We start from the raw sequence: 11,312 nt of genomic DNA on the forward strand, positions 1-11,312 counted from the left end.
ACCCTGCAAGGATCAGTGTGTTCAGATCATGGATGGAAAGATTTTAAGGTAGTTTGTCTCCTTAGTCCAACAGCTTCATAGTTAATGCCAACATCAACGGATTCTATGACATTGCTGACTATTTTTTCTACTTCTAACATAAACAGGCAAAGAAGACCCAGAAATGTTTTTCCACCCCAGGCATCCGGTCCCAATCATCAGTTCTTATGATGTCACATACATGGCAAGTCCACAACATCTTAAAACTGGTTTCTCTGTTTAATTGCTCTATTGTTCTTTTTTGTAGGTTCCTGTTAGGTGCAGTGAACGGGAATGTTCTGTTGTTGATCCTCACTTTCATGTTTTATTGTCACACTTAAATTTTCATGTTCATGTGTTCACTTTTGATGTGTAAACTGATAATTTATGTAAAGTTCATAAAGTTGTGAGTAAAATTGGACAATTTTAAAATGTCGGTACTAAAACTAAATATTTGAATTACCTTGGGCATCTTGTGTAATTAATCTTTCCATGTAATTTTAGCCTAAAATAATGTAAGTACTGTGGTGTAGTTATGCATGTCATGTTCAAAATAGGTAAGTAGGAATAAAGACTTTCACGAGTAATTAAAATTGTAGTTTATTATCAATAGCTGGAAATCAAAAATAAAAATTAAGTGCAACTTAAATACATTACTAATATATTAATAGTATATTTAAAATATATTTGAAGTAAATGAAATATATATTTTTAATATAATTCTGAGACAGAATTATTACTCAAAATATAATAATTATATCAAAATATAATAAAGCTCTGAAATATTTTATTTAAAAAGTATACTTTAAGTACACTCTAAGTACACTTGAAGTTGTTCAAAAAAAGTACGGATTTCCACTTATAATGTTGAACTTATAAGTGAAATATACTATTAGTTGTAATTTAATACTATTTAAATACTACTAAAGTATACTAAGCACAAAATTAGTTGTTCCAAAATAGTACAGTTTAAGTACATCGATAAAAGTATACTAAAGTATGTTAAAATTTAGTGTACTAAAGTATACTTTTTTTTCCACCTGGGCTTATAGTGCGGAAAATACGGTACTCTGCGCGTCTTGGGGAGCAACCGCCGTGACAGTGTCAGCAGCGACAGAAATGTAAACAATGGAGGGAGGAGAGCAATGCGCATTTCGTTGCTAGAAAAACAGGAACTATTTTGAGGTTCTGTTGCCAAGTCCGATTATTGTTTCTATAGTTGCTTGCAAATGTAATGAGTTGCGGGTTCCGCTTTTTGGGGCTTGTTTTTGAACGTGAAGATTACGTCATTTGGGCTTGGAAATAAGCAGAGACTCATAATAAATCCCAGAATTTGTCGGTCATCCAGGTCGTTTACGTCAGACTCTCCCTGTCCATCATTTCCCGGATGATTTGTCCTGCTGTGTCTGTGTTAATGTTAATATATTTGCAATGAATGTCGTTGAGCTTTGCGTTGCACTCCAGAAAACTGCAAACATCAAGACTAATATGAACAGCGCAATAAATGTGAAAACAGCCACGAATGAACTGGTCTGTAAAGTTGTGCAACTAAAGGCCATTATAATTATTAATATTAAGATAAGTGTCACAACTCAGAAGGATATCCGAGTTGTGGAACTGCAGCATGAGCTCTGTGCGCTGTGCTCTGACAACAAACACAGGGCCGTAACGCAGAACCTGGGGGCTGGGGCCTTTAAAATCCTTCTTAAAGTTTTCTAGACAATAGTGGAACACACAAATTACAAACTTTTCTTGTACTGTTGTAACAATTACACAATCTCCCCTTCAGTTCAACCTTATAAGTGGAAATACATAGTTGATGTTACCATTATACAATACCTTGCAATTAAGTATTGGCAAAGATCAATGTAATATTCACATGTGGTAGAGCGCTGTTGTCAGCAGCTGCTGAAAGTAACTAAAAAAAGTTACTTTTAATGTAACTTAGTTACTTTCTAAATCAAATAGTCAGTAATCTAAGTTACTTTTTCAAGGAGTAGTCAGTTTTCTGATTAAAGTTACTTTTTCAAAGTAACTACACTCTAAGAAATAATTCTGTAAATTTACAGTAACATACTGGCAGCTATAGACGCCAGACGTTTACTGTAAATGCACAGTAGCTGTACCGTAATTAATCCTGACAGCAGATTACGTCAATGCAAGTACGGAATACATACTGTGAAAAAATGGTAAACTTCTGGCGTCTATAGCTGCCAATAGTTAACCGTTTTTTCGAAAGAACGGTAAAATACTGGCGTCTGTAGCTGCCAGTAGCTTACCGTTTTTTAAAAGAATGGTAATCTACCGTTTTTCTGAAAGAACGATAAAAAAAATGCTGGTACCTACAGACGCCAGTTTGGTATATATTTTCCTAACTGTGGCTAAAGCTGCTGCTAGCTGGTTTACTGTCCGATCGGAGGCTGTTTTCATTTTATACACAGTTAGAGAATGGTGGCTTGACAATGAGTAATGATGGTTATCTAACACTTTAATGCTGTTATTATTAACCTCACCTTTTATTATATCCTTAAGATAATGAGTATCCGTGAATTTTTCAGTCAGGTTTCCCGAGGCAAAATCACACTGGAAGTAAAGTTTCGAGTTATGGCGGCCATTGTCTGACGTCACTGTGAAAAGGGTCTATTAACATTGTATTTTTAACATACAACATCAACACTGGTAATCTAACACTTTTGATTATGCTCTGTAGATTTTGAGTAATTCCATAAAAGATTTATTATGGAAAGTATTTTTATCTTTCAGTTTAATTTTGTCTTTAAATTGCTGGTTCTCTAAGATGCAAATACAAGTAAAATGTCGTGCCTAGGAAAAAACTGTATTGTATAATTATTTTGCGGTAGTTTACTGACAGTCGTCAGTCTTGATTGTGACAAGAGAAGAAGACATCAAATTGACAATATCCTACCTAGGCCTGTCACGATAACARATTTTGCTGGACGATTAATTGTCTAAAAAATTATTGCGATAAACGATAATATTGTTTCAAGACCTTTTGACACTGATTTAATGGAAATTACTAATAATACATGCGATTTCCTGATAGATACACTTTATTTTCAAAAGAACACATAACACTGGAACTGATAAACTAAATAAACAAAACAACCAAAAACAAAAATAAAATGGATTCTCAATCTCCATTAACAAAAAACGTACTTGAATAAAAACTAAAACATAAAGCCAAAGTGGAAATAAATACTGCATTCAACCAAAAGAGTGCAGATTATGAAGTCTGTATACTATATTGCCCTTCAGTAATCATTAGATTTAAATAGAGAAAACGGGCACATCTCACTACCTAATGCAATAGTTCATACTACACCATTTTTTGCCTCTATTTTCCCCTTATGACAATATTAGATCGTTGGCCGATCTAATCGATCATCCTGCAGTGTGTGGTGTGTTACAGTAGATCGTCGTGGCCGCTCCGATCTAAATCAGGGGTTTTCCCCCTCTGGGAGCTTAACGCTGCCCGTTGCATGTGACAGGTAGCCAATCAGAAAGCGCGGAGGGGAAATCTTTCTGAGGGGAAATTACGGAGGAGAATCCCAAACAGCTAAAACGGCGCAACCCGAAGTCCAGCGAACATCGGAGATAATTTGTGCTATCATTAATGTTTATTCAACATTTCGTGCAAAGAATRTAGAAATGACAAGGGGAGGAGTTGGAGCCAAATTGCTACCTCATTTGATAGGTTATAATGATTTTCATTCAGTCAGGACTTTATGCTGACTCTAGCCACATGCATCACAGGTAGATTGTAGTAAAGCATTGATTATTGCCTGATTTTAAAATTAGTTAACTGGACTTGTAGCCATTATTTTGTGCCCATGTGGCTGGACACCACACGGCACGACGAACCTGATCGAACCATTGTACCTAGGATTTCTGTCGGCTAATGTGTCTCTCAGGGTTTGAAAATGGGCCGACAACTCTTGTAATGTGCGCTGCTAGATTAAGGAAATGAGGAAGGGAGGGACAGTGGAGAGCACCGGAGCTGAGCCTCTTTTCATTCAGTGTCATCAAGAGAAAGGAAAAAGGCCGGAAGAGACGATAAAGCCGGTAATTAAAATTAGGTCGATATGTTTAATTTATCGTCCGATTAATTGATTTATCGTTTATCGCGACAGGCCTAATCCTACTGTATTTTGGAATAACAGTATGTTACTGCTGGAATTCCGCCATAAATTTACAGCCATTTCTAAGAGTGTATGCCATCACTGCACTTCCACAGCACTTCACTGAAAATGATTTGTTTATGTTGACTGACAGACTGCAACCTGCCACCAGACATGGCAATACCACTGAACTGAGATGACAAAGGCAGATAGCAACAAAGATCTGCTCGCCTAAACTTGCCTCCCCTAATTAAGAGCATTGTTTACAGTCAACCTGCTGTGATCTATGAACATTTTCATGTGGAGCAAATGTGGAATAGTAGCTGTAGAGGACTGGAGTTGGGCCTTTAGTCATTCATCCATTCATTGTCTTTAGCTTGGGTCGTATCTCTATCAGCTGTTGGATGACAGATAGAGATACTCTTAGAGTACTCAGCTGACCTAACAGTCATGTTTTTAGGAGAACCCAGACAAAAACTACAAATGCCCAGTGAGAACATGTGAACTCCATGCAGAAAGACTTCAAATCAACTTGACAGAACAATTACAACTTGTCTAATAGCAACACATTGCTGAAAATCTCTCTCCATTTTTCTGAGATGTGTGGTCCATCCTAGGTTGCAAACTCTACTACCTACTACTACTACTTTATTACGGCCAAATGTAGCATCAATATGAGATGAATTGATGCTTTATGTAGCCTGGTTGATTCGCTCCAAACTAGTAGATCATCATGGAACCATAAAATTGACAATTGGGGCAACTTAAAAATTTCTTCTATTTCACCAGGAGTAAAAATCTTCCAGACTGCTGAAGCTTGATTTCCACTGTTTGAAAACACGAGGAGCAGCCTGTTCTGTCTGAGTGCTGAAAAGCAGCAAGCAGAGGACAGGCATGGCCGTCATCATGCCAGGCTCTGTGCAGACACATTCAGTCGCCACTCAACAAGGAGAAGTGTCGACCCTGTGTGGTTGTGACCTCACACCATAGCAGACTCACTGTGACCCAGTCAGTGTGTCTGCTGATCATAGAGGAATAAACAGACCCAGTGCATTGTTTGTGTTCAACAATCGTTGAAGCTTTTCCATGCTAACCTGAGGAGCTGAATGCTGTCTGGTTGACATCTGCCCATCTGGATAGAGATTTTGTCAGGAGTGCACAAAACTCCTCACAGAAACCCACAAGTCCAACTCTGCTTACAGACACAGTTGGGGTGTACTCCSATAATTCTGAGGTCAGGTTTTATCGCTGCTCTGCTTCCTGTTTGCTTTCTTTTCTCAGATAGGAAAAGAAATCAGTAGCCTTGTCTTTCTTGCTCTTGTCATCCTTCCAGTCTTTCCTTGCATCGTTTACATTCAGGATTTTTTAAACTCTAGCAAAAGCAATTTATCTCAGGTCTTTGTTGCCTCCTTCAGTCTGTCACACAATCAAAGCCAAATCAGGAGGTTTTTTAGCTCATACCCATCAAGAGCTTAGATTTTAAGATAGAGTACTGTTTACCCCCAGGATTATAGACTAAAACCACCCACAAAAACTTTAAGACTGCTTGTAACTGCCTATTTCATTATCTTAGCACTGCCACAAAAGCTAACATGAATGGTCTCCAATAACACGCTCTTCTGTTGGAGATTCAGCCAATCAGCATCAAAGAAGATTAATGTCACCTCTGGATTGGCTGCTTTGCAACACCAGCTAAGTGTGTGCCAAATAGCATTGCTCTCATCTACTTCAGCTTCCCAAACATATATATACACACATAAATATATGTATAAAATGTCCTTCTCACCCTCCGCGGGTGGTCTCTTTCATCCTCTGAGCTCGGGTCCTCTACCAGAGGCCTGGGAACTTGAGGGTTCCTCCAGTATCTTGGCTGTGCCTAGTACTGCACATTTCTGGACTGAGATGTCTGATGTTGTTCCTGGGATCTGTTTTAGCCACTACTCCTGTTTGGGGGTGACTGCCCCCAAACAGGAGTAGAGTCATGCCAGTTGCATCCTCAGCATAATTCTAGTAAAGGTTTCTTTGACTGGAAGCTTCGAAATGAGGCAGACAAAAATATGGATGCACGTCAGAGGTGAATGTATGCAGTCAGACAAAAATGAAGTGCCCACACGAGACCCACAAAATAAACTAAAGGCGCCATTAAAAAAGCAGAGGAAGGGTCAGGAATTCAGCTGAAGTCACAAAACAGCAGCATGTGGGCAGGGTGCGTGAAAAACAGCAGATTTCGTGTTTCTAACAACAATCCCCGAGCCTTTGTAAGCTCTGATTTGTGTCAGCTAAAAGCAGTCTGTCATTTTCACAGCATGACACGTCAAAGTAAACCTGCCATTAGCTGACTCAGCAAACAGCGGCAAAGAAAAAGTGACAGTAAGGCTTGTAATGTGACATTCTGGGCTGAGCCAGTGTGAGAGAGTGAAGAGCGAGTCCTGACATAACGCAGTAACCATGTATGTAATTAAGCAAATACTTTATGTCACTTTCTTTTGAACTATTTTTGTGCTTTGCTAACTTACGAAAAACAATTTTATTAGGTTAGATCAATACTTCTCAAATAGTGAGAGAGGAGAGGCAGGACTTAAAAGATTTTTATTAGTTATTTCCCTTATTTGGAAAATATTTATCTTAAATCTAAAAACAATAAGGTAATAATACTGTAGGTTATTTAGATTTTATAATTTTTAATAAAATATTTTCACAGGAATGTCACCATGTTGTTCATTCTACAATGCATTCTGGGTAAATGCCGCATAACGGTCCAAACGCCTGGCTCCTCCAGCCAGCACAGTGATGAGTAATGTTATTAAGCTTTTTAAATTTGAACCAGAGAGCATTGAAATTGATCGGAACGTAGAAATAAGAAGAGGTGATAAAGGTGAGGAGGACCAAACAAAGGAAGAGTTGCCTGTAGGAGCTGGTGTTTTTCTGTTGCCTTCAGCTTTGTAAATGAAACAATAAATGACACGTACTTCTGGTCGGACTGCATGATCCGGGAAGTACTTCTATAGCTCTGTGTCCAGTTAGGCAACATCGTTTTCTTTTTGTTTTTTTGTTGTTTTTTTATCACAGCCGATAGTGACAGAGTGTGTGGCATTATCTAAAATTACTCTAGTCAAACTCAATATGATAAAGTACTCGAGAAAAGTTTGCCTTCCTTTTTTAGGTAATAGGAAAATTTCATCATATTTAGGCCAACATGTTCAACTAGTAGTGGATCCTTTAAAGTTATGACTTTTATTGTTTGAATGGTATGGTAGAAGCCTCCAGTCACTAGGTGGCAGCAGCGCTAAAGCTAATCAACAGGCTGCCTGTTGATTAGCCTTGTAGAAGAAGTGAACACTCGCGTTCCGATGAGGCTCATTTGCCAGATTAAAAGTGCCTTTTGAAGATTGACAGGGTCTAAGTGATGCTAATTCCCACCTGCAGGTGTCAGTATGCTGTATTTCTATGACACTGCTGCCTCTACTTTCTGTGTTTGATCACTTAACCATCCTACATGAGCTCAGAGGACCCAAGCAGCATCCCTCTGCTCTACATGAGAGAGGGAAAATAATTTTGCACACTTTTCAATAAAGTACTAAATATTGCAAAATTCTTTGCAAATATTTCTAAAGCAGCACCACAAAATAGTAATTTTGATATCAACAATTCCCCAAAACAATTGCAAAATCCTAGGAGGATTAATATAGCTGATCACGGTCCAGATTTCCTTCCATATGTTTAACTAGAATTTTATGAAGTCTGACTTAAAATCATTTAAGGGGTTAATACATTTTTGCAGAGAGATAAAATGGAGTTGATCTGATTTCATTAGCTTAATTTCTGTATTTTTGCTAACTTTGCTTCATATTTTCTTTGGTAGAGTCAGTGAAGAGCCTGTTGTGACTAGTAGATTTAGTAAGATTGGTTTTATGTTGATCAATTATTCTGACAACACAGGCAGCACCATGTTTCACCTTGCAGATATTTTCCACTATACACATCATCCTGGATCTAGGTTAAAACAAGGACCTTTGCGTCATCTTTTTTTTTCTACTGTTGATTTAAGTCATAAAATCCCATTGCAATGTATCAAAGTTTGTTGTTGTGAGGACTGTAATGTGACAAAATATGGAAAAAGCTGTTAGAGGTCAATGGTTGGTTGTGTCTGCTGCCACTCATCAGACACATGCCTGAGGGATTTGTCATTTTCTTCTCCACATGCAGGAATGGCAAAGGCTACAGGGTTTGTTTGCAGTTTTTTTCATCAGGGAGAAAAATTGATTAAAAGATTATTTCACCTTTTGCACTGTGTAAAAGTTTTAAATCACTGCTTATTTTTTCCATGTTTTCCGTCCAAGCAGCCAGAGCTTGTTTATATCTTCCAGAGCCATCTCCATCAGGCATTCTTCAGACTTTCTGAAGCTCTTTGTTTTGTTTTCGTGCCCTATGGGTAGGCATTACTGCACAGTGATAAAATTTGCAGCTGTTGGGGAATAAATAGGAAACAGATTGTGCAGCTTTTCCATCTGGTCTTACTAAGGAGGAGGAGACACTCAAGTTCCAGTGTGTTCCGACTAGATCTTCCCTCTCGATTCCATTCATAATTTACTGCCCTGTTGTTTCAGTAAGTTTACAGAGAGAAGTCAAGCAAAGACGAGCCTCCTTCCCTCCTGCTTGTTTTCATCATCCAGCGCAGAGCCCTGCCTCAAACCCCCTCCCCCCCTCTGGTTGTCTGGTTGCCCTACTTTCTCGCTGTGCAGAGGCAATAATCAGCCTCCTCATCTCTGTTGCTGCAGATTTTTATGGCCATGCCTGCAATGCCTGCAATCTAAACCATCTGCACCTCACAGCATACCGTTTATTTACTAGGCTATTTATTTATAAGAGGTGCACCGCTATCTCATTTGGCCCATATTTAAATTTATAACCTGGTATCAAAATACGGAACAGCAGCTTTCAGCAGAAATGCGATCCTAAGGCCACCAAATCGGATCCCCTCAACACCTCGGCTGCGCCTAGAAATTCTGTCCATAAAAGTAATGAACAGAATCGGTGACAAAGGGCAGCCTTGGCGGAGTCCAACTCTCACCGGAAACGAGCCCRACTTACTGCCGGCAATGCAGACCAGACTCTGACACCGGTCATACAGGGACCTGACAGCACCGTATCAAAGGGCCCGGTACCCCACACTCCCCGAGTACCCCCCACAAGGCCTCCCGAGGGACACGGTCAAACGCCTTCTCCAAGTCCACAAAACACATGTAGACTGGTTGGGCGAACTCCCATGTATTTTACCGTATTTTGGAAATGCAGTATTTTTACAATGCAGTATTTTACCGTTTTTTAAGAATACGGTAAAATTCTGGCAACCAAAACTGCCAGTATTTTACCGTATTTCTGAAATACGGTAAAATACCGTATTTCCTAAAATATGTTAAATAAAAAATTAAAATGTGGTTTTGCCATAGTAAATACGGTCATACAGCCTGAGGCATAGTATCTACATAAGTGAAAAACATGGCCAGACTGCCATATATATATTGATATATTGACATTTTATTGTAAAAAAACCCCCAAAAACCTTATGGTAAATTACTGGTCACTGTTCTTACCAGAATTTTACCATAAAAATTATAGTACAACACACAAGGAAGTGTAACTTGTCAGCATTTCTATACAGAAMGTTATAAAGAAAATAAATTCAAATTAAACAAAAATACAGATTACGAGTAATCCACTTAAAGAAACAATTTCTATTTAAAAAATTTAGTAAAAAAAACAACAACAATTCTATCTTCTGTCCAGTTTCCTCATGGTATTACTGAGATCTGGAAAACAAAACAAACAAAAAAAACCCAGCATGTGTCCACATAAGAGATAACCTATTGTAGAAGAAAAACYGGTGATAAAAGGATTCTTGTTCTGGGTTGAGAGTAACAAGACACCGAGTTCAGATTTTGCTCAGGATGGTTGTAGTCTTCCCAGTCACAGGTTGAAATTGAGACTCACATGTTGTCAATCGGGTGTTTCCTCTCTGCTGGAAAACAAACAAAGCAAAAGTTAGAAAGATGCACTACATGAACATCATATAAATGCACCATTTGCTTAAATGTTTGTTTCACCTTTGTTGRCTTGCATATGGAGACTTCAACCAGGCGGTGTGATCATTTCTGACTGAAAATTCAGTAGTTCCTAAACCTTTGTTTGTTGAMKACAGGTGTGATCCTCTGCAACCTGACAAAATACACAAAYAAAAAACATAAATAAAMACAAATATAACTGTTTYAGGCAATTTATGAAATAGATACTCACCATTTATCTGAGTCTCATGAAGGCCAATAAGTTGTCTTCAAACATTTAAGTAAGTTACAATTCCTGCAAGCTARCAGAAACAAAGCTGTAAATGTGTACACTTTTCATACAGGCAAACAAATAGATACACCTGAGACAATTTATGCTATGTTAGTTTTTCTCAGTCACTTTGGTGCATTTCTCAAGTCATTGTTGGCATTTCCAAAACAGTAAGCACATTTCTCAAAACAATTTATAGAAACAGCAACAATAGCATTTGTTTGCTTGACAAATYCTTAGTTCAGCTCTCAAAATTCTGTCAGTTAACATACCAGTGACTCAAAATAATAAGTTATAGTTTCTCTATGTACAGATAAGATGGTCAAATTGATTAGTCATGGGAAGAGACTACAAAATTCACATTTATGCTTTTGCTGTAATTTATTGATGGACCATGCCAYGGTGATTCAGAAAGAAAAAGACAGAAATGCAGAGAACAAAAAAAGTAGAAAAGGAACCATAGAACAATCTCCTCATGGAAAACTGTACAGTGCTGTAGAAATTACATTACATTTTCATTTCCATCGTCATGCTGACAAAGGTTCCTCAGTGGGTTAAGGAATGAACAGTAGGGTGGGAGAACCTCCATCAGCATCATGTTGTGGGTCGCAAACCATATCCTGATGTTGGACTGATGGAAACTGGCAGATGTCCTCGGCCTCTTCTGACTCTTCTTCTGCTTTCCTCCCAACTATTTCCTCCTCAGCCTCACTCCTCTTCTTCTCTCTGGCTGTTCACTCTGTCCAGATACTTGTTCATCAGTTCTCAGAAATGTAACATTGTGTTGTGTTCTGGCTATATAGACCATATTGTTGCCAACTG

The 11,312-nt window shown here is 38.3% G+C and overlaps 1 long non-coding RNA gene across 1 annotated transcript; it reads right to left on the bottom strand.

The window, feature by feature from the left end:
* Window positions 1–9,691: 9,691 nt before the first annotated feature.
* Window positions 9,692–11,032, bottom strand: LOC108167199 (uncharacterized). Its single transcript, XR_001777559.1, has 3 exons — window positions 10,452–11,032; window positions 10,262–10,373; window positions 9,692–10,176 (listed from the first exon to the last, which is right to left on the bottom strand). It is a non-coding gene; the product is annotated as an uncharacterized LOC108167199 (long non-coding RNA).
* Window positions 11,033–11,312: the final 280 nt, after the last annotated feature.

Source organism: Poecilia reticulata, linkage group LG2 (assembly GCF_000633615.1).
Source record: "Poecilia reticulata strain Guanapo linkage group LG2, Guppy_female_1.0+MT, whole genome shotgun sequence".
Taxonomy (NCBI): domain Eukaryota; kingdom Metazoa; phylum Chordata; class Actinopteri; order Cyprinodontiformes; family Poeciliidae; genus Poecilia; species Poecilia reticulata.